The 26104-nt window shown below is 46.3% G+C and overlaps 1 protein-coding gene across 1 annotated transcript in view; it reads left to right on the top strand.

Annotated features, from left to right (window-relative positions):
* IMMT (inner membrane mitochondrial protein) overlaps window positions 1-26104 on the top strand; it is a 946894-nt gene that overhangs the window by 741666 nt on the left and 179124 nt on the right. The gene's annotated exons all lie outside the window — the stretch shown is intronic.

Here is a 26104-nt window from a genome sequence, read left to right as displayed (position 1 = left end):
GGCCTGGTGGTACCAGCATCTCCTGGGTCTCTTGGCGGCGGTCCTGTTAGCCGTCTCAAATACGAGACTGAGACTGAGGAGTATTCAGCTGCACTTTGTGGCTTCATGGAACCAGGAGCGGGGCTCTCAATCCAAGATGTTCAACGTTCCTCCATCTCTCTAGCCGTACCGCACATGGTGGTCCAGGGACTGCAACCTACAGACGGGCAAGCCCTTCCGGCCTCCCACCCCGCATGTCACCATCACCGCTGACTCCTTGCTAGAGTGCTGGAGAGCCACCCTGGACGATCTCTCGGTAACCTGGTCTCGACGGGAGCAGAATGACCACATCAACTGGTTGGAGCTGAACGCCATCTGGCTAGCGCTCAGAGCATGTTAGGGAGAATTCTCATTCAATGGCTAATTTCCCTTACCTAGTGAGTCCCCCGGCGGCTTTGCTGGATCTCTGGCGTTTATTTTTTCCACTTGGTAAGAGTGTACCCCTTTCATTCCACTCTTACCTGTGTTTTGCCATATGTATTTCATCTGTTTTTGTGTTTGTGGACTCTGGAGTACACCACTTCAGTAGCCCCCTCCTTTTGTGTGTTAAACAGCACCTTCAGTGCAGTAACACAGGGTTGTATTTTAGACTTTGCACCGGCTCAATTTCTGAGGCTGACTACTGTCCCCCAGAAAAGGGTAAAGTTGCCATTAACAGATCCAGTACACCCCATCTTACATGGAGGACTATAAAGGGTCAATTGTCAGCCCTTGTTATCTGTACCTCCTAGAGCATTGTTTCGCTCTTTTAACATTTAGACTTTGCTGGTGGCAGTGGTATCTACCCTAACTTTTCTACCGCGGTTATACTATATAAACGAGGTATTGTTTTAGGCTATTATATTAGCCTCGAACTTAAACCCGTGTTAGGGAGAATTCTCTTATAAGGCTAATTTCCCAAACCTAGTGAGTCCCCCAGCAGCTTTGCTGGATTTTTGGGGTTTGTTTTTTCTCCTGCTAAGAGTGAGACTCTTTTACTCCCACTCTTATTTGAGGTATGTCTTTGACTTGTTATGTGCTTATGGGCTATGGGGGTTCCTTTTTACTCCATAGGGTATCATCTGTTTTTCTGTATATGTGGTACACAGCACCCTCAGTGCAGTACCACAGGGGTGTCACAGTGACCCCCAAAACATGGACTCCATAACCTGGGACTGACTACTGTCTCCTAGGGCATGTAAAGTCACCATTGGCTTTACTAGTCCAAAATTGTGAACAGAACCAGTACAAACCATCATATTGTGGAAGTACTGGTAAGGGGTAATTCGATTCCCCCTGGGTCAGTTTTCGAGGGGGCACTGTCCCGCCCCCCCTCGTCGAGTTTCTGGCTGGTGGCAGTGGTTACCACGCCAAATATTCCACCAGAATATTCTCTATGGTATTTTCCCATTTTTTTAAACGCACCACTTTTTGGTGCACTGTTAAAGATACCGCTGGTTTATTTATTTAATATTAAATAACCGGTTGGGTCTTTATGCCAGAACTCGATTCTAAAATGGTGTTTGTGTCCGTCTCTGTAACTCTAACCAAGGTCGAGCCCTTTGTTCCACTATTTTGGCGGGCTTCTCCACAGAAGCCCTCCAAATGGTGCCACTCTGTCTGGGTTCCACAGGAAGGGTGGAGGGGGAATTTGGCACCCTGGACTGCATTGCCTTGGCAACCCAAGTCGCACTCTACTCTGATTGGCCCAGTGGTGAGCCGCCTGGCTCACCACTTAGCATGTGTGATTGACAGCTAGGCTGATGAATGTTTTTTTTCGGTTTTTCTGCATAAAAGCAGGGCCTTTGGGACTGGAACTTCAGAAGTCGCCACAGGACCTAAGAATCCGAAGAAGGAAGAAGCTGAGCCATCTGCAACGACGACACTACCAGTGAAGCCCTGCTGCAGCTACCTCACCACTTTCCCGACGACAAGAGAAGATCTTCTGCTGGACGAGTCGTCTTCCTCTGAGCTGGTGGGACCAACCAGTTCACCCCTTTCGCCTTCCAAAGATGGCCCTTGGTCGAATCGCCCGTGCCAAGCAACCCGGCGGCCGGATAGCCAAGCTCACCACTTTTGACCGCGAATAAAAGGACTGCACCTTTTAATCGGGAACTCTGCGGCTGGTTTCATCCCTGTGCAGTGCAACGACTCCACGTTTCCTCCTCGACGAGATCTTCTCCTCCCCTGGTCAGAACCATGAACCTCAACCACTGCCAGGAATTGCCCCCCCCCTGGAGCTTCCTTTCTCTTAAGGTACTGTGTCCTGTCTGGCCTCCCCTTTCTACAGAGTGCTAAAGGTGACCCTTAAATCCTTGTCTTCTAAACTGGGTTGGCTCCAGGCCTTCTAACTATATCTTTTGAATCACCCCAACCTCACCCCAACCTCTTTTGAACACTCTGCAAAGACTTTCAGTGCACTTTAAACCGTGTGATCCTGGGCACATTTCGCTTTGCTCCATTTAAAGTGGGACTGGCCTATGTACTTTGGCTCTACAGTATAACCTGCCTTTCTCCCCTTGCTCTGAACTAAAGTGTTGGGAACTGTTTTATTCTTATGCTCTGCCTTTTTCTCTCCCTTTAACTACATTATCAGAGTGCCATCTTGGTTAAGCGCTCACATCTGTTCTAACATAGTAGTGTTTTAAACCTGGCTTGCCTAATAACTATTAAGGGAGGTGTGGATACTTTACCTGACTGTGTTTTAACTTGCTTTTCATTGAGAGTGCGAGTATATGCCATAAAGTGTTTTAAATAAATAATTGTATACTTTTTATACAAAGCTCTGGTCAGTGTTTGTTCGCTCTACTGTGTTTTGGCCCTATTGTGTATACTGCCCTACTCTTCTTGAGAGAAGTCTGTCTGCTCAGCACAGCTACCAGGTAAATCTGGGTGGTGCAGGCTGCTACCAATTGGATTTACTCCTGCTCCTGTAGTCTTAATCTTTTTGCAGTGTTCCCCAAGGGAACTGCACAGGATTCTGCCTAACAACCCGCTTGACCAAATGCTTTTTCTTTTGGCTCTGGTTAGGTTTATTTGCCATTTCTTTTTGTTAAAGTCCTTCTTGTGTTTACTTTGCGCGGCAAACCAGGTTTGCCTCCTTTCTTCACTACCTTTTGGTGGGCTTCTGCCTGAACTTAGTCTTGGGCGCCCTGACGCACAAACCGTTTGAGCCAATGGGGTCCGTGGACATCAGACTGGTCACCATTAATACAGCGTTACTAGTCTGCATCACCTAGGCTTGCAGAGTCAGCGAAATCCAGGCGCTGGTCGCCTCAGAACGATATACTACCTTTCACAGGGACAAAAGTCCTGCGGCCACACCCGTCATTTCTGCCTGAGGTGCAGTCTGCATTCCATTTGAATGAGGAAATAGTCCTGCCAATGTTTTCTGTCGATTCTAAAGACAAGGCACAGAGTTCTGCACTGCCTGGATGTCTGGCGTGCCCTGCAATTCTACCTTGACAGGACCTAGAGCTTCCGCAAGTCAGACGCCATGTTTGTCAGTTTCGGAGGCGCAAGTCCAGGATATCAGGCCGCCATATCCCGCTGGATGGTCTCGGCCATCAATGAAGCATACGAGAGCCAGCACAAGCCGCTTCCAGCGAACATGCACGCCCACGCAGTAAGGGCCAAGGCAATGGCCATCGCATTCCAACGCCATGTCCTTTGGCAAGCCTAAGCAGGCGGCCACTTGGGCCACTCCCTCGGCTTTCTACAAGCATTACTGTTTGGATGCCAGATCTAGATCTGCTGCTTTCGGACAGGCCGTTCTCCAGAACCTATTTGCTTAAGGAGGGTCTCCTCTCCACCCTAGCACTACATTCAGTTGTAATCGCTCATGCAGTTACAGCTCATCCAACCCCTCTGCGACTCTTCTCTTGGTCCTACTGCCACTTTACGTGCTATCAAATCTGAAGATGGCTGCCAGAGGACGGGCTTAGGTTGAGGGCAGTCATTAGCTGGGGGCAGTATGACCCAGAGACCAGTGATTGGTTATTAGTAGAAAGACAGATCAGACCCTCCAGGATTTTGCGGCATGAAATGGCACATTTTGCGTAATGAACCTTTATTTATGGCGGCAGTTTTGCAGCACAGTTTTTATTGACTTGAGGGTGCAAGATGGGTACATTGCAGTAAACAGGCCGTGTGCAAGGCTACAAGAGAGCCAAGGTGTCAATATATGTATCTTTTGTATCAAATAGGAAGAGTCCTAGATGTCTCTGGCTTGGCAGAACAGGGTTTGTTTTGGCTACGTTTTTTGGTTTAATGTGCATGTCTATTTAATATTAACATTATTAATCATTATCAGTTGTAATGGTGAAAATGTTACCCTTCTATGTTCCCCAATCCCACAAACACCCACATACTTCTCTCACCCAACACACCTCACACGTCTCACCAATTCCCCATCACAACTTGTATTTTTGAACCTCACACTCAGTCATACACATGCTCTGTTACACTGCCAAGTCACAATTAGCGCTCTCTAGTCCCTGCCAACTCCAAATCATACTCCCAACTCGCCCCGTAAGCTCCCCAATTCAATATACAGTCCTTCATTCTTGCATGCTACTTCTGCATCTTTCATCTTTTCTCCCATTCTATCACTCTTCCCTCATCCTTTCTCCCAATATGCAGCTTACTGCTCCTTTCCAGCCAACCCCTCTCTGCTTTTGGCCCTCTACTACCCCTGAGCCCACATTCCTTCTACTTTCTGTACCTCCGCTCTCTCTCTGATTATTGGCCCACTGCATCCGCTCTGCTCTCTTGCCCATTGCTTCCCTCTCTGACCAACTGCTCTCCCTCTGATCTCCCTTTGCTTTCTTGCCTACCATGCCACAGCTCACCCATCACTCACCCTCTTCAATTTTTGAAGAAAACTGTAGATTTTGGCCAAAAAATATGGGACATCTAAAAATAGAGCAGAGGATGTGCTGTTTTTAGATAACCCATTTTTGGAAATGAGCAGGCCACCTTAATATCAAAGGTGACCTGCGCATTTCCACGGGGCTGAGCTATAGCGCAAATGATGCTCTGGCCAGCCTCCTTGAATACTTGTGTTGGAAGTGCTCTCCCGACAATGGTCTACAGGCTCTCCGTGCATTTCACTGTGACTGGCCCTTAAGGGTCCTGCCACTGTAAAATGCAACCAAAAAAAACACATTTCGAAGGGATTGTGTCCTCCGACGTATTCCTCATCTTTGATAATACGTTTCCAGCTTGCTGACCTTGGAAATTTTTTCTGTAGAGGGCACTGCACGTCGACGTCCGCCGAGTCGATGTCCCTCGGCGGCCAACGTATCAGCGCTGACGTCACCATGCCCATAAATAGCCACGCGCTGCTTCCTTTGCTCAGTTCCGTTTTTCCGCGCTTCGTGGGGCCACGGAAACGCCGTTGCTCAGTTCAGTCAGGATAGCTATCTATTTCTACTCGAATATACCTTCTAGTTCTCGATGGCTTCTTCATCAGAACTGACACCGCCGCGATCCGGCTTCAAGAAATGTCGAGACTGCGGTAAAAAAATGTCAATAACGGATCCTCAAAGGATCTGCTTATGGTGCTTGGGATCCGAGCACCATTGTTCGGAGTGTGAGGACTGCATGTCCATGACGGCGAAAGCTTTGAAGGAGCGCAAGGGGAAGCTCGAGAGAGGTAAGTCAGCCAAAACCACCTGGAAAGTTTTGTCGGCTGAGTCGAGGCATTCGTCTCCTCGCCGTCGAAAACATTCCCATTCTAGATCTCGAAGCAGCTCCCACCATTCATCGAGATCAAGACACTCAAAAAAGAGACGTCAAAGGTCTCATTCCTCGTCTTCTGTGTCCCCAGAGTCTCCTTGGCCTCGACCCCCTCGAAGACAGCTGAGGGTGATACCCCGGGTGAAAAACCCCAAAAATCAAAACGCTGTGAGTCGCAGGACCCGGCGAAACATTCCACCCGAGAGCGCCATGAGCCATCGGGTAGGAAGGCACCGTCTTCGACACCGTCATCGAAGATTCCTTTGATGCACTGATCAGCGCCATCAACGCCGTTGTCGAAGGGTTCCTCGACGCATCGGTCGATCGACTCGACGCCATCGTCAACGCCGATGAAAGAGGACCAAGGCCACCCCACAGCCAACGGTGATTTCAAGGGCCTCCGGCACGACGCCGAGACCGTCGTCGATGCCCTCGAGTAGGATCCCGAGTTCTTAGAGACCCCTTCCAGTTTTTTCGACGCCGTTTTCGGCGCCTTCGAAGCCTGTTACATCGGCATCAACGTTTTCTCGTCCAATAACGAGTTTGGCTCCTTCTGCATTAGAAATGGGTTTTACTCCATTTCAGAGGTCAGAATACCCTGGACTTTCTTCAATTTATGAAGAAGGGGAAGATTCTGACCAGGAAACATTCGGGTTACATAGGACTGCACTGCCTATTGCAGAGGATTTCACCTCTGAGGAAAGAAGGCTGAAAGAACTACAGGAGTCACTACATGAGGCAAGTGGGCTGGACACTTCCCCAGAAGTGGAATTTGTTGAGCCAGACCCAGGGGAACATGCCGAAACACCATATAGAACCGTGATGGCAAGAATAATTGAGTTTATGGGTTGGTCTGCGCCTTCACCTGTTTTCCAACAGGATGACCTAACCGATATATTGGACAAAGGCCCACAGGAGGACCCGGTGGTCCCCTTCCATGCAGCCTTACAAAGGAAAATTGCATCTAATTGGGAAACTCCCGAAGTTATCCCGGCAGTCAATAAAAGATTGTCAACCAAGTATAGGGTAGCGGCTGCTGACCCTGAATACCTATCAAGCGGCAACTTCATCTAGCAGTAGGACCGCTTACCCTACTGTCCCACAGGATAGAGATGACAAGAGGTACGACTCTATGGCAAAGAAAGTCTTCTCTGCCTGTAGTATGGCCTTGAAGTCCATCAACACCACCTGTACGCACGCCAGGTTCAGTCACACACTATGGGAGTGTGCTTCATCAGCGGCTGACTGCATACCCGAAGGAGAGGAAAAGGAAGCCTTCCTTAACATTATTAAAGATGGCAAAGATGCCATGTGCGAATCACTTCAAACTGACATCGATTCCGCTGACAGTATCAGCAAGGCCATGGCGGCAAGTACAACAATCCGCAGGCATGCGTGGTTGCGAACGTCGGGCTTTGCCCCTGATGTACAGGCCAGACTTTTGAATATGCCCTTTGACAGCTCTTCATTATTCGGGAAAAAGGCTGATGACGGAGCTGCTATCCGCCAAACTCCTTTTCGCCCCTCAGGAACCTCTGGGAGAGGAAAATCCTTTTGCTATTATTCCGCATTCGGCAAAGGCAGAGGACAGCCGGCTCAAAGAGGCCAAAGGAGATCACCCCGAGGTGGACGGGTCAAAAGTACTAAGACCGCAGCAGCAGCCTCTTTACCCTCAGCATCTGCATCAGCCGCCCCCAAACCACTCTGAGGCCTTCCCACACAATACACCTGTAGGGGGCAGGTTAACTCACCATCTGACGGAATGGCAGGCTATAACATTCCTCAGAGTCATCCACCGGGGAACAGCTCTCTAAAGGTTCCAGATCAGCTCCTCTTGCAGGAAATTATAGACCTGCTAGAGAAAGGTGCCATAGAACCGGTACCTGTAGCGGACAGGAACAAGGGCTGGTACCCCCCCCTACTTTCTCATACCAAAGAAGGACGGAGGACTGAGACCCATCCTGGACTTACGAGAATTGAACAGTTCCTCAGGAAGGACAAGTTCAAGATGGTAACTCTCTCTCAGATCCTTCAGGCCCTCCAGCTCCAGGATTGGCTGGTATCTCTGGACCTTCAGGATGCTTATTTCCATGTGCCAATCCATCTCAATCACAATGAAATACCTGAGGTTCGCAATTGCCGACTTTCATTATCAATTTCGAGTTCTGCCATTTGGGCTGACCTCCGCCCTGAGGGTCTTCACCAAGCTGATGTCGGTAGTGGCGGCGAGTCTAAGGAGGGAAGTGATCCACCCCCACCCTATTTGGACGATTGGTTGATCAGGGCTGTATCTTCAGAACAGGCCGAGTCCCAGCTAGATTATGTCTGCCACTTCCTGCACAGACTGGGCTTCTCCCTCAATTTAAAGAAGTCACAGATGATACCATCACAGAGACTCCAGTTCATTGGAGAGGTCCTGGACACTTCCCGGGGAAAAGCCTCGCCACCAGAGGTGAGGGCTCAAGATATTCTACAGATGGTCACCAAGTTTCAAAATGCCCAACGTCTCCCAGCCTTCGACTTTTTGAGGTTGCTAGGCCTCATGGCATCCTGCATCTTCCCTGTGCCAGAGGCTGGCCTGAGAATGAGATCTCTTCAGTGGGCACTGAGAAGTCAGTGGTCGCAATTCTCAGGGAGAATGACAGATCTCCTCTGGATTCCGGACAAGGTAGCCCGCGACCTGCAATGGTGGGCCTATCCAGAGAACATCTTGAAAGGAGAACTGTTTTGGCAACCATGGCCGGAGATAACGGTAGTCACAGACGCTTCACTCACGGGGTGGGGATCCCATGCCAACGACTTGACCATCAGCGGTCGTTGCTCTCCATCGGAGTCCACTACACATCAACCTATTAGAGCTGAGAGCGATCAGACTAGCGCTGAAAGCTTTCCTGCCATCAGTACAGGGGAGAAATGTCCTGATAATGACAGACAACACGGTGGCCATGCACTACCTCAACAAAAGAGGCGGCGTAGGATCACTGCCACTGTGCAGGGAGGCGATGCAGCTCTGGTTTTGGGCAATCCAAGAAGGAATCTCTCTATCGGCAGTCCACCTAGCCGGAGAAGAACTTGACAGCGGACGCTCTGAGCAGGCAGAGCACAGTCTCCCACGAGTTGGAGCTAGCTCAGGAAGTCCTTCAAGAGATCTTCGCCCTTTGGGGAATCCCTCAGGTGGATCTGTTCGCCACAAGCACCAACAGGAAGTGCGATCTGTTCTGTTCAAGGGAATTTCCCCCGAGAGGAGCTCTAGGAGATGCATTCGTAGTGGACTGGGAGTTTCCACTCCTTTACGCGTTTCCCCCAGTCCCTGTTATTCCTCAAATGACCAGGAGGTTGAGAAGATTCCGAAAACCATGATCCTAATTGCCCCGGATTGGGCCAGGAGAACGTGGTACCCGGACCTTCTAGATGTGTCCATCTGCCTTCCAATTCGTATTCCACTCAGAGAATCTTCTCTCGCAGAAGGGAGGTCAGGTTCTCCATCCAGACACCAGAACCCTCAACCTTCACGCTTGGCTTCTGAAAGGTTGAGGTACAAGAATTGGGATCTCCCTGATGACGTCATGGAGGTGTTGCTTTTGGCCGGAAGACCAGCAACAAAGTCTTTATACCGCTGCCGTTGGAACAAATTTTGCAGCTGGTGTAGGGAAAAGAATATCGACCCTTTTTCATGTGGTACACCAACGGTGTTATCGTTTCTACTCTACTTGGCAAACTCAGGCCTTCAAGTGGGCACTGTAAAAGGCTATCTTGCAGCGCTTTCTATCTTCAAGCGCACTGCGGAGGAACCATCGTATTTCAAAATTCCTCTAGTGGTACAATTTCTCAAGGGACTAACTAATGTTTACCCTCCAAAACCATTCCAGGTTCCCTTATGGGACTTAAATTTAGTCTTAAACTTCTTAATGGGCACTCCATTCGAACCACTTCACTCTTGCGCGCTGAGATTTCTCATGCTTAAAACTGTCCTATTGGTAGCATTTACATCTGCTAGGAGGGTGAGCGAGCTACAAGCTCTCTCCTGTAAACCCCCACATACAATATTCCACAAGGACAAAGTTGTCCTACAGGTGAAGCCTAATTTCCTCCCAAAGGTGGTTTCTGAATTTCATATTACTCATAAAATTACCTTACCTTTGTTCTACCCTCCTCGCCATCCGGGGAAAGAGGAGGAAAGGCTACATAGGCTGGACCCTAGGTGAGCTCTCAGCTTTTACATCAGCAGAATGGCTAGGATCAGGCAAGCAGACCAACTGTTTGTAGGATACTCAGGTCACAAGTTGGGACTACCCATAACACAACAAACCATCTCCAGGTGGATTATTTTGGCCATCCTGGAATGTCATAGACTAGCAGGGAAAGAGCCACCCCAAAGTCTCAGGGCTCATTCAACCAGGGGTATTGCAGCCTCTTCTGCCCTCCAAAGAGGGGTACCGGTCCGGGACATATGTGCGGCTGCCACATGGTCGTCCGCACATACATACACACAATTTTACAATCTGGATTCCTCCACTGCTCAAGAGACCAGATTTGGCAAGGCCGTATTATATTCGGTCTATCCCTAAAGGGATACTATCACTCCCACCTCCAATTACATGCCACTGCTATGGGAGTCTATCAAAGATAAGGAATACGTCGGAGGACACAATCCCTTCGAAGAACAAGTTACTTCTTACCTGGTAACGTTCTTTCGACGGGATGTTCCTCCGACGTATTCCTTATCGCCCCTCCCAACCATCCCAGCAGTGATAACTTCCCTTGTGGTTGCAGCTTACGCTCCTTCAAGGTCACTAACCAATTCAGGCATGACTTTTCTTATGCTACAAAACGGAACTGAGCAACGGACGCAGCGCGTGGCTATTTATAGGCATGGTGACGTCGGCGCCGATACGGTGGCCGTCGAGGGACATCGACTCGGCGGACGTTGACGCGCAGCGCCCTCTACAGAAAAAATTTCCGAGGCCAGCAAGCTGGAAACGTATTATCAAAGATCAGGAATAAGTCGGAGGAACATCCCGTCAAAAGAACGTTACCAGGTAAGAAGTAACTTGTTCTTCTATCCCATTTGGGGAACAGAAATGAAACTGAGACAGCAGCTGTCACACTTAAAAAAAGTTTATTGCATGAGTCAGCAGGGTCAGTAAAGACCCTGCAAAGCAGTGGCACCCCTCGTGCACCTATTTAAAGTGGGCGCATAGGGTGGCCTACAATTTATGCACTTTTAAAAGCGCATCTTGCTTGTCAATTTGGGAATGCGCTTTTAAATGTGCAGAAATGCCCCCTGATTTGCACTAAGGGGTGAAAAAGGACATCTGATTGGGCGCATATAAGTGTCCATTCAGATGTCCTTTGTAGATCGGACTGCTTTTTATTTTTATTTTTTTTTTATTTTTTTTGTTTTTATTTTTATTGTTTTTGCTCAAGTGATGAGATTTGCATTTCATTTCTTCAGTCCAAAAAACAAAACAAAAAAAAGTAAGAGTTGAGAAACTGGCCCCTTGAGTATTTTTTATTTTTTTTCAAAACTCCCATTTTTGCGTTTTTTTGCAAAAACTGACGTTTTTCGCTGCATTTTGCGGGATTGCAAAATCGCTATAAACTGGAGTTCAGAAACTAAACTGAAACTGATTTTCTTTTTCCTTTACCATGGATTCTCAGCCTGACGACGGGGAATATTCATGAGCAATTGAATCCAGGCCAGATCCATGATGGAGAACAGTAAGTAACTTGTTCCTTACCAACTGTTAACATTTTTTTGACTGGATGATCCTCCAATGTATTCCTCATCGCCTTCCCAACCTACCCCTCTGTAGAATTTCCAGTGCTAGTACAGCTTTCGTTGCAACAAGACTGACTACTGTCCTGTCCATGTTTATGGGCATTTTCGCTAACACGAGGAGGGGAAAAACAGAACAGAGGCCAACGGGCGCAGTGCGTGCTACTTATAACATCCAATGGCATCACCCTCGACGGAGGCCTTCGATGGACATTGACTTGACGCAGGGCGCCCTCTGCTGACAAATTTCCAAAGCAGTTGAAGCTGGACATTACATATCAAAGATGAGGAATGCAATGCATTGGAGGAACATCCAGTCGAAAAGAACGTTACCGGTTGGTGAGTAACTTGTTCATCTCTGTCGTCCCAAGCCTTGTCTAGGTGTACAGAAAGTTTAATCTTTGTGGGACATCCACAGTCGGGGAAGGCTGTCCATCCACGAAGAACATCATAGAGTAAACCTTAGAGACGTCACCCTTTGCCTCACAAGGAACCCCAGGTACTGTGGAGAGGGAAAGGGGCTTTGTCTTGCAGGGTCCATCCAGGGGTCTGGGATTAGTCTTCCGACTGGTTCCCCTGTTGCTTCTCAGGTACTTTGGGGGTGGTGGGACCTATGAAAAGAAAAGCACCATATAAGGACTGGGCATTAGTATAAAAGCAAAGCATAACTTATCTTTTATTGCAGGTTTCCCAGGTTGGGGGGGGGGCAGAGGGAGGATCTCCAAACAGTGTATCATCATCTAAAAAGCTTTCTCCCTACATTTCTACAACTATGGTTTGAGGTTAAACAGTGCTTAGTAATTTTGGTGCATTTTATAAAAATTACCAGTTGGCACATTATTGCTAAACGGAAAAATAACTGTGGTACTACCTAGTACTGTATATATTGTGTTAACTGTTGAAGTAGAGTTTCCGGAGTACAAAGTGAGTCATATATGAAAAATTACCTTCAAGGTTATTCAGGGCTTAGTCCAGGCTCTCCCTTTTGCACAACTGGTTGGGAACGCCTGCATCCACAGGTGGGCCGGAAAAACTGGCTGTAAAAGATAGCTGTCAATTTAAGAGTTTTGGAAGTGGTATGGCCTAAGTCCCACATGCGTCCCTCCATGGACTGGGCCCACACCTTACACCTGCGTCACCAACGTTCCAAACCCAGTTCCTGTTTTCCCACCTTCTGGGCGTGTCTGAATTTTTGCTCCTCTGCGACTCCCTTTTCGGGGTGTTCCTTTTTGCTATCCCCCCTTTTTCCTTAGTAGTTCTTTTGTAGTATATTTGTGCCATCAACATCAGCAACAAATACTCGTATTACAGCTGAATGAACTCAAAATATTCAATTTACATTAGATCTTACACATTACACATCCATCACATTAGATCTCCACCTGGCCCTCGCCTCACTGAAAAGCAGTGTCTTAAGTCGCCCCAATATCGCTCATTGGTCGGCTGCTCTCCTGAATCATGCGTTTGTGATACAAATGCATTAATCGTACATGTAGCGGAACGCCTGAGACTGCATGGTCCTCAAAATCGAAAACACATTGACACCTAGAAACAGACGTTAAGCGTGCCCGGAGGCGCCTGCCGTATTTTGAGCAGCCGAGCCAAACCTCCGACTGCGAGCTGAAAGCTCACATCTTGGCTTTCGCCAACAATTGACATGACAGAACCCGTTGCTCCAAAAACCTACTTGTTCGATCAGTGTTCACCCCTCCTACTTTCCCACCACCGACGACAAAATACAAATGAGTCGACTCGACCAAATAACATACGTGCTGCAGTGTCTGTTTTATCAAGGGCAGCTCTGCGCTATACAACACACCGATGACATTAAACAGAAGTGCCAGAATTGTGTGCATAAAGCAGCATGTGCATGGGTTTGCAGTGTCTGCACTGAGATACAATTGCTCTGTTTATTTATACAATCTATAAAGCAGCCTGTAACCTGGCCAGACATAGTGGATGGTAAAGTAAAAATCCAAGTGGCTGCTCCTAGTGTAATGTCCCCTCTCCGTTGTAGCATGGCAGGTGCCTTAAAGGCATGGACTAGTAAAAAATGTTATTGTCCCTACGGGTCGGCCATGTTTTTTTAAGCCTAAGTGGCTTGATTTTAGAAAACTTTCCTATGGACCTTACCCGAGTTTTCGTCCATTAAATGCACGCGAAAACAAGCACCAGGGAGCCGCCATTTTCTGATAATCCTCCCTTTTCCCCGATCGCCCTGGCTGACCTACTTTTGCGGCACTAAATCAATTCCCCCGCCCCTGAGCCTGACATTATCAAAACATTCATATCCCCCGCCTCTCCCCGTGACGTTACTGTGCTGCGTAGGCAAACGCGCCCAGTCGTCTTCTACGCGACTCCACACAGAACCCGGAAACCAACACAGATCAACTCAACACAGCGCGCCATCGGAATATGAAACTGTACTTGATGAAACAGCAACACAGTACATTTGGTAAAGTACATTTATTTGACATTAAATGTTTAGAGAATATTCAGCAATTGACATATGAACTCCGGAAGCCATTTATTTTCTTTTATCTGTATCCGCAATAACTGTTCGGTTTCATCTTGAGTCACGCGCTGTTGCTTTATGGTACACAGGGTGTTCATTTTCGTAAAAAGAATCACTTTGGAAGCACGGTGAACCGCAAGGCAGTTCCATCAACTAGGCACTAGTCCAGCCAAAAGGTTGATATGTTGCTTCTAGCCACTAGTACAGCGTAAGGGCATGTGGGCCCTTGGCGATCGTCCCATAATATGGTGATCGTGCTCCAGTTGTTGACACAAAGCTGCAGGTGTCTGCTGAAGAATCCATCCGCCGGTGTCTCAAACAGATAGCAGTGGCAGAAAGGGATCAAATACCTGTTATGAAAACAAAAAAATGATAATTATTCTCGCTAGCCGAACTTCATTAATATTACTCATTTTATTTATTACGGCCGATCAGAAACTATTTGCTTGCAAGGATAGTTCAATGGAGTATGTTAGTCTCTAAAATCAATGCGAAAAGTAACAAGATAAATCGAGGCCAACACAGAATGATAAACGACAGTCTACATGCGTGAGGAATGATATGATATATGATATGGCATTTGTAACGCGCCTATAATCAAGTGTTTCTAGGCGTGACGAGGCAGGTGGGGAACAAGGGCAGACAGACAACGATCCTACTAGGCCAGGTGTCTTTCTGATCGCGCATGGGGAAGGGCTGTACATGGTTAGTTGAATACAAATTAAATAATAGGGCCAGCTGGTGGCAAGTGCAAGGTAAATGCCGGGAGAAGGGGCTGAAGGATACAGAGACAGTCCCGTAGTGCAGGTAGGCAGTGCAGGGAAAAGTGGCTGGGCCAAGGACCGAGATCGGTGAGACCAGTGGACCTGCATGCCCATATGCCCACTACGAACAGTTTTACTTGCTTTTCCTAGCTCTTCATTCATTTATTCATGCATCCATTCATTAAATCTTCATTCCGGTATAAAAGCGTGTAAAGATTTACTTACATTATATTTGAAATTTCCATTGTGTCTCTTCGTAATGCAGTCTGTAAAACGAACCGTGCTCTTGACAACAATTTTTCGTATACTGACCTAAAATGAAACTCGGCCTAGTTTCTGAATTTTCTGCCTTATCGTCTCTTAGGTTATTGCGCACTCCCTTCAAATGTAGTTCTTTCGGCATGGTCCCTGTCTCAAGGTCAAAAAACAATAAACCCTTATACTTCCAGTGCGACTTGTGGGCCTCATCTGGGCGCTGTCCTTCGCATTCTTTATTTGCAACATCACGTAGTATAGGCATCTGTGAGAACTTGAAGTTTAGAATCCGTCTATGTAGTGCGCCTCAATGTGCAAATGCGAACTGGCTTCTCTCCCAAATGCCACGGCCCGCTTGGCTGGCGCGTTCTAAGTGCCCCAATTTTGTCCCCATTGTCTGCGAGCTTTGCAGCCCAAATTGAGACTTTTAATTTTTGGCAGAAGGTCAGGGAAAGTATAAAGTACCACAGGAGTTGAGTTAAAAGTGACATTTATTGTTTGTTTGTTTTTATTATTTGCAATACGCAAGCCTCCCCTCCGTTAACAGTGCGCAGCATTTACATTTACATGAGATGAGACATGAGAAAAATATATACATACACATATGTGAGGTGAATAGAGAGAATTCAAAGACGAAACCCAGCATGTTCGCCACCCATGATGGTGAAGGTAGGGGTTAGGTTTACAGGTACACTGTACAATAACATTTATTTACAAAAAGACAATCGTATTGCAATTATTTAAACCAGGATTTGTACTTCACAATCCGCTGTGCTTCGGGTGGGCATGGCACAGTCGCAATGTTCGGTGGCAATGGATCACTGCTCTGCACAGAAACGTCCAAAATTCCATATCTGTGCTTCTCTAACACAGCAACAATAAGGCCTTTCACAAAGTCGAACTGCATTTCATCATAGACTGGTTTGATCACCCATTGCTTACTTCGTTTTGAAAACACCTTAGTGTAGCGAGGCACCCTTACTTTACCCCTAGTCCTAGATTGTTCACTTCCGACATTGCTGTTATGGGCCAAGACTGCTAGTAGAGTGCGATATTTCATGCCCCGAAAGCTAAAATGCAAGCGCTTTGGCCTGTACTTTAGGCACATATTGTGGAACACCTCCAAATCTCCTGTGTGACAGAATTCTGTCAGTCCTCTCAAATCTCTTGATAGTTTTGTCGAAAACAATCTTCTCAATGGCTTTGTGTGTCGGTGAAGATGGAATCAACCACTTCTTCTTCCGTGCCTCCTCTGGGGACAAAGGGCCATGTTCACATTGGTGGAAATGTTCATTTGCTGTCCAGCGGTGAACGTTGGTACAGTGGTGCATCAGTGACCGCCATTTTTCAAGTAGTATTTCCACTGACCCCTCACAAGTTTTTGAGCTCCACCAAAGATGGTTGGTGATAGAATGTGACCACTGCAAAATACTTTCAAAACCTTTTTTTTTCCCTGCAGCCGAGATTTTCTTATTGATTGATTTAGCAAGATGCCATACGTCAAATTGATGTTTAATATGTGGGAACGCATCTCTCATTGTCTTGGCAATTGAAACGTGTCTATCCGTGGCTATGAGGTCGATGTGCATTCCCCTCAATTGTAGATATTCCACTGATTTTATAAAACCTAGTTTCTCCATGGCCACTGAGGATGTACATTGTGTTACCTGCACGACCACCGAACTCACAATTTTCTTACTATCCATGTCCTGAAAGTGGTAGGTGCAGTACTTGGCAGAAAATCCAGGGCTGTTGCACTGTCCATCGCCGGCTAGCCTGAATCGTTTGCTTTCGAATGTACTTGCTAGAGACAATTGTTCAATTTTCCAAGCATCACTAATGGCCGGAAACAGATAATCACGTTGGTATGTGTAGTACAGCGCTTTAGAAATGAAATGGAGTCCCACAAACTGAAAGAAAGCCTCTAACTTTCTAAAACTGGAGCCACTAAAAAGTGATGCAGCTGCACACAGTAGATTGCCTGCTGGCAGTTTCCCCAGCATCGGTTGTGCAGACCATGAGAACCTATGATTTAATCTACAGGTGGCATTTATTTTGACGTTACTGCCTTTTATTTGACGAGTCACATTAATCAATGGCTTCCCACATACTTTCCCACTAATGGAATGCACACATTTCAGCATACTTATAATTTCCATCAAACAACTGTCGAATACAATGTATTTGCTCTCTTTCATTAGACTGTCATCCTGCGTCAACGTTGTTTCGGCCTTTGACGTTGTGGAGATTTCAACACATTGGAAAGTAATATCGCTGATATCAAGTTCTGATGCGTCTATGGATGCTGCGGCTGGTTCATTCTCTGTCATCTCAACATCTATTACTTCAACATTGATGGGAGAACACAACAATGTCGACAGGTTTTTTGTTGGCAAATTTTTGGCAGGTGTAAATTGATCTGCAACTACTTCAGTGCTATCTTCAATACATTCAATAACATCTTCTTGTGGTGGTGCGGTCGCACTGTAGCTATGGTCCAATGCAACTTTGCTGTTGTCTCCAAACACAATTAATTCATGTTCTGGCCATTGGACATGAGCATCTCGCCTCAATTAATAGTTCCTCCATAGTGTACACGGTCTGGCAAGCCACATCTCTCATTCGCTTCACTGTCTGTGTGTGTATAGTTCTGACACCCACGGGTAACTGGAGGAGAGATTGTAAAAGTGATGTTCAGTTTAAACACAAGATGGAGTGTAGTAGAATTGACTAGAAAAAAACATAAAATAGTCCCCAGCACAAACATTTTTTTAAAGTTATGAACGGTTTGTAACTAACCTTTTTTTGTTTTTTTTTCTTTGCAACTTTTTTGACTCGACCTTCAACATCTGCACGCTGTAGCTCTGATTCGTTTCTGCATGTCCTCCCTTCCTCTTGCGCTGCAACGACTATTTTCTGTATCCGCATAGACAGCACGGAATGAGGCTCAATCGTCTCCCTGAAACATAGTACTTTCATTACTATGTATCAAAATATTGTTAGCATAAAACACACGTGAGGACGAACACACAGGTACATATCAATAGCCAAATACGATTTAAACATTGTGTGCAACAATCAAACGACAAGTATTCGACCAGTGATGATCTATTTCGATGGAACTGTCAGTATCCATACCTCTGGCTCTGCATGGACTGCCATGAATGGTTGTATTGGAGAGGAGGCATCCGCATCTCCCTGAAACACAGTACTTGCATTAGTATGCTTTTCAATATTGGAAACACAACACACACTTGGGGTCGACGGCACAGGTACATATAAAGAGATAACCGCAAATGATGCATTGTCCAAAAGAATCAAGGAAAATCCAAATATGATCACATTTCATCGACTTATTTCAACGATTCCTTTACATCTGCATCATCTAAATGAGATGTTGTGATTGTGGTGGAAGCTCCGTCGTCTCCCTGAAACACAGTACTTGGATTAGTATGTTTTTCAATATTGGAAACATAACACACACTTGGGATCGAACGCACAGGTACATATAAAGAGATAACCGCGAAAGATGCATTGTCCAAAAGAATCAAGGAAAATCCAAATATGATCACATTTCATCGACTTATTTCAACGATTCCTTTACATCTGCATCATCTAAATGAGATGTTGTGATTGTGGTGGAAGCTTCGTCGCCTCCCTGAAACACAGCACTTGCGTTAATAGGGAAGAAAGTATAGAAAATGGAATCACGTTATATGATCACGCATGATGGAGCTGTCATTATCCATACCTCGTGCTGCTGAAGAATATCTATGGATGTTGCAAATGTAGTGCGCACTTCCGAAAGCTGTTGCGCCGATTCGTATACTTGAATGTCAGGCTCTGCATCAAGTGCAGGGGTTGACGCTCCATCAACTGCCTGAAACATAGTACTTGCATTAGTGAGGATTACAATTGTGAAAACATAACACACACCTGGGGTCGACAGCACAGGTAGATATCAACGGCTAACCACAAATGAAACATTGTGTAGAACAATCAAACAACAAGAATTCCAGCTCTGATGATGATGCTCGATGGAGCTGTCAGTATCCATACCTCCTGATGTTGAAAAACATCTAGAAATGTTGTAGATGTGGCGGACGCTTCAGCATCTCCCTGAAAGACAGTACTTGCATTAGTGTGGATAACACTAATTATTAATGAAAACAAACACCAGTGGACGATAACTAAGGTGTATATCAATTGGAAAGCAGTAACCAAACATTCGGTAAAATAATTACACGATAGAATAAAACTATTACTTGACATGCATAAAACAAGTATGTAGCGAATTCGCCTAGTAAGATTACCTGATACGCGCTAGAAGTGGTTGATAACTGCGACCACGTCAAGGATGTAGAATGTTCTTGCTTCAGATTCAAGGGATAGTCAAGAAGTTGTAAAGGTCAATTAATGATTGATAATGAAATGCCAATATTAAAAATAGCCATGTAAACCGACAGAATACTTGAAAAATGCTCAATACAGCACAGTTCCCTGTCCACATATATATATACATTGCATTTGTGGGTTATGAAATCGAAAAAGAATACATTGATAAATGTCATTATTCAAAAAACTATACACTCATATCAATATCGAAATTATTACAAGGGATAGAACACCTACAATATCAATTAATCCATTCGGCTACACACTACCGCAAGGCCGAAAGCTAAATCCGGACACTTGACTCACCAGTGGCGGAATGCGGACGAATAGAGTGGGAATAGCGTTTTCGCGCAATTTACGTGTCGTTCGCCGTTTATTCTTCTTTGTTACCCAAGAAGTTGTGTACATGTCCAAGGAAAAGTGCCGGCTGCAGATGCGGTATCGATCACCCCTCTTATCCTCTAAGACTTGTTGGACTCTACTTTCCAGCTCATCCAGTGGATATCCGCAATGTATGACCCATTCTCTTATTCGATCAACAGTTTTCGGGAATACATGCATTGTAGTTCCTTCAGATTTTGCATGGGTCTTCGAAGGGCAACCGCTAATCGAACAGGCAGGCATTGTTGATAAATCTGAAAAGTAAATATCGACATTATTATACAATAAGAGTAAAGATTTGATACAAAAGTAAATGAATCATACAATGATCAATGCAAGGTTTGTTTTGGTCGCAAGAACTATTCATTATGTGCTGCTTAGTACTTGCATAAGTTGCAGAAATGTATAATTGATGTGACTGAAATCTGAACATGTGACTGGTCCCTTGGATGTTCTGTCTTGCACGAGAAGGAAACATGCTTTCATTATAGACTGGACCCCCGAAGGATGCAATTCAATGACAATAGACACAGATGAAAATAAATAGATCTATTGATAGCATATCAATGGAAACTCAGGTCAATACCAATGAGACCAATGAACATAGCACTATTGTGTACTCTACTCGAAAATAGATAGAAATTTAAAAATCTGCGAAATATGACCAGGATACATGGCCTTACCTTGACCAACAAACAGTTGGATTCAGCAAGCAGAGCAGTATGTTGCGGGAGAATAGGTGGATGGTCATAGGTAGCGCACTAATGGGTATGCTCGAAGAGGTCACAGAAGTTCACAGATAGCATGACGACGAGCAGATTAGCATAGATCTCAGTGGTTCCCAGGTAGCACGTTCAGGAGTTGACTTGCAAAGTACAAAGATGTTCTCATGAGACATATCGAGTGGTTTTTAAAGTATTAGAACCTGGGGTGTGTTTGTGAATGAAAGACGTGTGTATGTCGTGGTATTAGGGGGGCGGCCTGCTTGAAGGGGAGGCCTGGCTGGAGACACGGGGTCTGAGGAGGCCATGTGACCGATGGCCCCTTGGCGTGGGTCACCTTTTGAAGTGTACATGCAGTTTGGCACCTTGGCCGTTTGCGCCCGTCACAGCCCCCCATGCCAGCGCGCATCCACCGGCGCTAACCGCCTTTGATACAGGGGGTGGGATTGATGGCCCTGGGGCGTGCAGATAAGGCACAGGAAGACTGCTGAATGGAGAAACACTTATGTGTATTGCAGGGGGGTGGCCTGCCTCAGCGGAGGCCTGCCTGGAGACACGGGGTCTGAGGAGACCATGTGACCGATGGCCCCTTGGCGTGGGACACCTTTTGAAGTGTACATGCAGTTTGGCACCTTGGCCTTTCGCGCCCCTGACAGCCCCCCATGCCAGCGTGCATCCACCGGCGCGAACCGCCTTTATATCAATATACAGTAGATCGCCTTTATATGAATGATAGTATATCGTTGCTTATCAATAACAAATGCCACATACCGGAGATTCTTGTGAGCACAGACCCACACTTCAACCGGTGTATTATAGTGGTCAAGACTGTATAATCCAATGTTAAATGTTAGTATAGATATATGTGTGACTTTTATAGAGACATAACCTACTGAAAGACTTTGAACAAGTGTGTTTTAGTGCATGCATTATCGAGAATGTTATGTTAGCTTAGATAGATAGTGACCGCCCTGCTTCACAGCAACCAGACCTTCACCCATTCGGAGCACAGATGTCTGACGTCCATCCTTGAATGGAGACACACTTTATTCATTTAAAAAATCGAGACAACCGTTGTTAAAATATATGTGGTGTTTTATTTTGTATCTTATTTTCATGACACAAAAATACAAGACTTTAAAGATTATACAGGTCAGGTTGCAGCACAGCGAGAGAAAATCCCCTGTACTGACCGCTGTCACTCGGGAACGTTTCTCTAATGGCACGAACGGCACAGGCGGGTATCACTCTTCGAACGCGATGTCCAAGCCTCCCGTGAAACCACCATGTAAAGGAACGATAGGCCACCAGCATGTACCACCTGTGAAAAGGAATGAAACAAACTGTTTTTAAATTACCAAGATAAGTTTAATAAACGTTTGTTGTCAATGACAATTCTTGTAACTATAATGGCATTTTACACAAATGCTATCTAGACAATGCACACTATTCAACGACTTACATGCGTTACAATGATATGTAGATGTAATTTTGGATATAGTAGAAGACCATGAAATAGGAGTGGCATGACAAGCAGAGTATACTTACTCGTTACTCGGATTACGAGGACGAACAGTTGCTCGAAGTTCGTGCATAAGCACCATCATTATTCTCAACACGGCCCGTGTGAGGCAGGCTTCCCTGAAGTCTGGCAGCCCAGTGATGCATTGCGGTCGTGGCTCGCCTTCCGAAATGTAGGCCAGGCATCCCGAGTTTTCTCGGCAGCAGCAGTTCTCGTCCTCAGTTGGCATTAGCTCACACCGATTGCATGTGCACCAGGTGGAGACGCCGTCCATTCGACTAGGCCCAGGCTCTTCATCTGTTGATTCGTCCTGCCAACTGCCGTCCGAATCCCCATCGTTTTCGCGTGCTTCCCTTTCCAGTAGTTCCTCCTCGGTATACTCGGGCTCATACATGTAGGGCATTATTGTAGCCATTGTGTGTTAAACAAACTAAAATAATTTATAGCGGTGGTACTGGTATCTGTTCACACGGGCTACAAGCGGCGAAGGTAGCTGACCAGAGCACTGAAACGAGTCACAGAATACTCAAAGTAACACAGAGAGAGGAATGGAATCGAAAATCGGCTGCTGTGTGTTGTGAAACGGTCTGTTTATACTTATTGAGGAGAGAGGCGTCCTGCCATTTCCATGGCGACACGTCATTAGCTGAAGCGCAGCGAATGTTGACACGAGACGTGCTTTGGCGTTGGGGAAATGGGCGGTACGAGTCTGCTGATGACAGGCTCAGGGGCGGGGGAATTGATTTAGTGCCGCAAAAGCAGGTCAGCCAGGGCGATCGGGGAAAAGATAGGATTATCAGAAAATGGCGGCTCCCTGGTGCTTGTTTTCGCGTGCGTTTAATGGATGAAAACTCGGGTAAGGTCCATAGGAAAGTTTTCTAAAATCGAGCCACTTAGGCTTAAAAAAACATGGCCGACCCGTAGGGACAATAAAAAATGTTACTAGACCATGCCTTTAACCCATTAGACAACGGCCGCCGTTAGCCACGAGGCTGCATATTGCGACCGGCGGCACAGCAACCCACCATGCCATCCTCAACCCCACATCGTTCCTTAACACACAGCAAATTGAGTCATTGGAGCCTACTTTCTCTTAAACTACAGCCCATACTGTAAGTGCCTTAATTTTCTAAGGAATTGCTCTTTAACTTCCTCCACCATCAAATATTTTCTTTCGGTTAACTACATCTGTCCAAACCCTCCATCCGGCCCCCCCCCAAGCGTGCAAAGCCTGTTAAGTGGAATCTAACATGACAAATGATCTTCTCTCCTAGTTATATGTAGCCGGCATCACAAACCTCTGTGCAAACCCACAAAAACATGCTACGCACAGCTCCCATGCACATACAAAACGCTGAACAATTAACCCTGCATTGACCATAGACCAACCCTGTTACCAGTGCACTTCGCAATTGCCCCATAACTGTTAAGCTAATGGCACACAGGCCATTCACTATCCCCCCCGCAGCCCAACAACTCCCAAAACCACAGGAGAGGCCTTCAACCCGAGCCATACCCCTCCCACATAACCCCCCACGGAACCTCATACTTTAGAGCACTGAGCGGGCGCTTTCAAAAGCCATAAACTAAAACGCATAAAAATGCAGTTGCGACAACAGAACACTCCCCCCGTTTAAAACCTCCTTAAATCAAAGTACAGTTTTACATATCTTTACGCCCCCCACGCTACCCACATTGAACGGTAAAACCTACCAAATATGTTGCACACTGTAGCAATGCAGCTTAGAAATACCGTACAACTTCCCTTCATTGGCGGGAGACCACCAAGTTGTCCGTGCTCTTGGCAATCACAATCACCCTGTACATGCCGCACCAATTGCTCACTATACGCCCCCCTCCCATTGCAGGGCCCAAAACCATTTGCCGGCCTCCCGTGTCACCCCTTGATCCAACAAGGTTACACATGGCGCGCAATTGTATGCAAACCAAGCCATAACCCTCCTTCATAACTAACCACAGAAATTGCACAACGTTTAAACAACGCAGCCCTTATAACTGTCAGGATAACCAAACCCTCCCACTGATGCAACAAGACCCTGAGGTAACAACCACTCCTCGACTCTCCCCTACCCCCGACTGCTGTACAACGATACTAACCGACGCAACAACTGATATTGACACCCCCCCAATTTACTCCCAATAAATACCTCCACAGACCCAGTGATCTGATTCCTCTCATTGAACTGACTCCTTCCTCTGAGTTGGGGGTAGATGGTGCAAGGGGGGGGGCCCTGACCCCCTCTGTCGCCCCTCTGTGATGTGCTTCTGCCCCCTTTGGGTGAGGGCTGTCTAATTCGTCTGTCCCTCCCTCCTTTCCACCCCCTGGTTGGGCAGGGTGCGTGTCCCCACCAAGTGCAGCGCCCGCCCTTTGCCGTCTTGCCGGCGCGTTCGCAAATAGGCATGTTTTGAACACATGAGAGCAAATGGAAAAGATGAGGATTGCAATATGGTTAAAGTTAGTTAAGAATTTGATGCGATGGCCAACACTCCAGAGAATCCACTGAACACTCTTTGGCCTTTTATGGTCCTTTTATGACGATAATGACAGTCTACGTTTGGTAGAAAATATTGTCCAAGCCGCAGGGACTTTTGGCTATGCGGCCAGGGGGTGGGTGTGGGTGGCATGGGGGTGACGCTTCTGCTATGGAAGGTTTATTTTTCTTGTTGATTTGAAATGCTATGCGTCGGGTTAATGATGTAATAGGTTGTGGTGGCATTTGTCTGTGTCGTTTTATAAGAACTTAAATTCTTGCTAATTCAATTAAAATGTTAGGGGCCAGCTTCAAAAGACAGCATTGACACGTTGCAGTAGAGCTAACTGCTTATACTGTTGCACTGGCTACCCATTATTATGGTGCCTTGCATGCTTGCATGTGCCAATGTATGGGTCGAAAGGGGGCGGCGGTGCTGTTGTGCAACGTTCGGGTCGGCCTCTTGACACAGGGGTGCTTGGGTAGCTGCGTATAATTGATAGTTTCGTAAAGAAAAGCTAGTGCCAATGATTTAATGTAAAATAAACCTAGATGCATTTACTTTTTGTTTGGACCGTGCCATCAAGTGCAACGGTGCTGGGAATTGGAGGAGATATTGTTTTTAAACTGCAGCAAAAAGGAGCCATGCGCTTTGGGGGGTATGGCGATTTTCACGCCCCAAAAAGTTGCAAATGTTATAATTTATATCGCTGTTGCGTTACAATCTACACATTCTAGTTCCATATGAAAATATCTCCCAGGTTAAGTGTAGAATGTAGTCCACTATTAATGAACTATATTTATTAATTGAATTTAAAATTAATCTAATGGGATGTGAAAGTGGAGTAACTATCAATGTGCGTGTTGGGTAAGAATTAACCGGAAGCTAATGTAAAATCGTTTCTGATGCTTGTTAATCTGCTTAGAATTGCGTGCTGTGCATATGGTCTGTCATCCAGTGGTAACCTTGTCTTTCGAGGATCGAAAGGGGACGTCGGCATAGGCGTGTCTGTAACACTATCCCTAACGTGACGTGTAGTGTACCCAAAATCTCTCACGCGCCGTGGTCCATCAGATTGTTTTTTTCGGCCAGATTACTGGTCGCCCTAATGCAGAGCTCTTACATAGAGATAGCATTATTGTCATATTTATCAACTTTGACATTATTCCTGTTAAGTCACTTTGACGGTTGAATCCTGTGAAACAACGCCAAAAACTAGTGCAGACTTTCGACGCCTGATGGGTCCTAGCGGCACTGCCGCCACGTGGCCGGGCCTTCTGGCCGGCCTACACAGTAGGGAGAGTGGGGTCGGGGTGGACATATCCTTTACAAGTATGCCTTTCCCCTTTAACCCTCTGCTCCCTGGGTTTTGTCATCGCTGTACCTGTCTTTCTCTATGGAAAAGACGCCATTTAGATTTTGTCCCTCGTGTAGGGCCAAATACCCTTGTAAAGACTAGCACTCTCGGTGCAACAATTGTCTTCCCCTCAACCACAAAGAAGCGGGTTGCGCGGCCTGTAG

This window comes from Ambystoma mexicanum, chromosome 6q (genome assembly GCF_040938575.1).
Source record: "Ambystoma mexicanum isolate Mex_15411 chromosome 6q, UKY_AmexF1_1, whole genome shotgun sequence".
NCBI classification, from domain to species: domain Eukaryota; kingdom Metazoa; phylum Chordata; class Amphibia; order Caudata; family Ambystomatidae; genus Ambystoma; species Ambystoma mexicanum.
Note: the sequence above shows the minus strand (reverse complement) of the source record. Positions and strands in the feature narration are given on the sequence as shown.